We start from the raw sequence: 3,470 nt of genomic DNA on the forward strand, positions 1-3,470 counted from the left end.
CAGGCTTAAAACATATTTATTCAGACTGGCTTTCAACACTTAGTAATGTTGTGACACGTTATCATTATTTATAATTTGTTATATTAATGTATTTTATTCTATTTTATTCTCCTATTTTACTGTTTTAGTCTGATTTTAACTTGTTTTAATTTGATTTTACTGGAAAGCACTTTGGTCACCTTGAGTGTTGTAAAGTGCTCTATAAATAAACGTTGATTGATTGATTGATTGATTTATATAGTGGCGTACATATGTAAAAAGAAATGTACAATTCACACTTATGTATTAGTATGGAAGAAGCTTGAGTGTGTAAATATGTATATACTACGTGTGTGTGTGTGTATTTACCTTTTATAATGTTGACCATTGTGAAAAATAAACTGAATTGAATTGTCTCCATGGAGATGTTACTGCTTTGCCTGGATTGATTGAGCGCGACAGAAAAAAAAACATATCTTACATTGAGAACGTGTTGATGTGTTTTTATTCATAACTAACTGGCATGACATTTAAAGGTATAATTTAATTTCAAAGTCTCCATGGCGATAGATATGTTTAAAGGGCTCATTTTACACTATTTTCTGATCTATGTTATAATGTTTCCTCATCACAAACAGACCTGGAGTTGTGTTTTGTTTCATTTGCACATGTTTAACACACAAACCTGCATATTTAGGCTGAGTTCTTCACTAAAACTGAAAACACTGAGGTAATACAGGAAGTGCTCCTGTTAGGCCCGGGGCAGACACTACTGAAAAGGTTTTAAGATCTATGCTGGAGTGTTTATTCGGTAAGTTACAATAAATAATAAATTGTGCTGAAGTGCGTTGAGGCGATCGGCTGATGATGTGGCCAGGTGGAGTCGAACCAGAGGAGCAGCACCGGGCAGAGGAGGCGGGTCCCTTTTATAGGCGGGAGTATGCGCTGGTCTCTAGTGCGTCTGGGTCACCTCCAAAAAAACACCTTCACTAGAATCATTTGGATAATTTCAGCCCTGGAATTGCCAATCTGTACTGAACAAAAGGGAAAAAGACAACTGTTAACTTGAAAATTACCACTTCATGACATCACAAGGTGGAACAGAGCATTTTGAGCTTTGGAGACTCAAAACGCAGCGCTACTCAAACAAAAATGAAACAAAACATAACTCCAGGTATGTTTTTGAGGAGGTAACAACATTATAACATGAAAAAAAGCTCACATTAGTCAGTTTTGCGTAATATAGGACCTTTAACGCCATAGTGTGAATCTTCCAAGCAACGCAATAAGACCTCCATGGAGACAAGCAGGCACCAGACATGTTACATAGTGCACATTTAGAGCAATCATGTGCATTTTGAATTACACATTTTATAACAAACAGTATTTTGTTCATTTATTGATAATCCTAAAAACACTGTTTCACTCACACGGCTTAAACGAACATTCAGAATAATTAGCCTATATGTTTTAATTTGAAATGTAATCCCATCGTATTTGAAAAAGCGCCCTGACGATGTCCCTGCAGGGCATCTGACTCTCTCTCCATCATAAGTGCCAGTGTGAGGCGGGTGTGAGCTGAGTGCACTCTGGGGCCTAATGCACAAATAAAAGTCTTTTCACTGCGGCGTTCATTAATAAAACTAATGTTCCGGTTTCCACAGGTGAGATTCCTCTGCAGCACGAACCTGATTAACCACAAACACTGCCTCGTGTGGTCCTCGGGCGTCCACGGAGAGGGAATTTTAAAGCTGCACTGTGGAAATTTTCTGATTTAGGGTCCACCACCTGCTTGTCTCTATGGAGATGTCATTACTTTGCCTGGAATGTTTGATAGTTCGGCAAAAAGAACGTATCGTACATCGAGAACATGTCGATGTATTCGTTTCATTCGTGACTAACTGTGAGTGAGGATGCCTTTCCAGTGATCTGACCTGTTACTTGGCCTAATCGCAGAATCTTCTTGTTTCCATTGGGATAGATTACCGTATTTTCTGCGGTATAAGTCACCCTGGGGTATCAAAAAGTAAGTCAAAAAATGCATATTAATGAAGAAAAAAACACGGTTGACAGTGTGACCGTAATGAAAATGTGAAATTATATACTCGACTTATAGATGCAATTTATATTCCACATATAAATCACATCTGAGTATAAGTCGCACCCCCGGCCAAACTATGAAAAGTCCAGAAAATAGTAGTAGAAAGTAGTTTAAAAATGTATTCGATTTAAATAGCCCCTTGGAAGACACTTTGTGTTGCTTTATTAATTCACTCCATACTCTGTGGTGCTAAGTTGCTATTGTAGCCACAGCTGCCCCGGGACAGACTGACATAAGTGAGGCTGTCAATCTGCTCCATCAGCCCCTCACGCACACACCGCCTTCATACTAGGTCGGTGAAGTGTCTTGCCTAAGGACACAAAGCACTTTGGTTGTTGTAAATGTTGCTATAAATGAATAAAGTTGTCCTTGTCCTTCACTGGAGTCACTGATGTCCCACTTCCAGGTAAAGCAAAAACATCTCCATGGAGACAGGCAGACTGTAGACTGTGTAAAGAAGTGGATTAAGTGAGTGCGACGTCACCCATAGCGTTCGGCTCCAGTCAAATGAAGCTCATCGAGGGGCGAATTTGCACCAGATTTCCATATTTGATATTCCGACTGCGAGTATCATAGCAACCAAAGAGCCAATCCGGAGCAAGACTGTTGAAGGTTAGCTTAACAACGTTGTCGCTCAAACCTGTTGCTAACACGAAGGGGAGCAACCTCAAAGAAAGAAGTCAGGATAGAATATTTAGCTTTACAAGAAGGTGCTGGAACTTTGCATGTTCTGGGATGGAATGAATAGGAAAGATGATAAGACTCACCAACTTCCAAGGACAGAATAGTTAATTTTATGATGATTATTTGTGATTATTTATGTGTTGATTTGTGTGATTTTAATGTATTTCTTATTCTGTAAAGCACTTTGAATTACTTTGTGTAAGCCAGGGGTGTCCAAACTTTTCTCATTAAGGGCCACATATAAAAACACAAACAAACCTGAGGGCCGACTGAGGGCCATACAATGAAAATCTGTGTTATTACTATAAGTTAAACTGAACCACTAGACCTTTATTCACGCTCACATCCTCAACAGGACACATTAAATATTTGATATGGGCAGTAAGTAGATTTTGAGAAATGTACAATAAAAAGTACTGTTTAAGGTAATATGGGCCAATTCACCTGGAAACGTGAGGGCCAAGAAAAATTGGTCTGAGGGCCGCATTTAGCCCCCGGGCCACAGTTTGGGCATGCCTGGTGTAAGCATTGTGTTTTACAAATAAACTTGCCTTGCCTTGTGTTGCTAGAGTAATAAATATGACCAAATATACTGTTTAGTTTTAAGTGTTTTTGAGTTCGTATCTTGATCTACAGACACAATAGTGAAATAAAAACACCAGGATCATGCAGAGCGGGTTAAAACGAACATTTTAAGACTAAAATG

This window comes from Periophthalmus magnuspinnatus, chromosome 13 (assembly GCF_009829125.3).
Source record: "Periophthalmus magnuspinnatus isolate fPerMag1 chromosome 13, fPerMag1.2.pri, whole genome shotgun sequence".
In the NCBI taxonomy this organism is placed as follows: domain Eukaryota; kingdom Metazoa; phylum Chordata; class Actinopteri; order Gobiiformes; family Gobiidae; genus Periophthalmus; species Periophthalmus magnuspinnatus.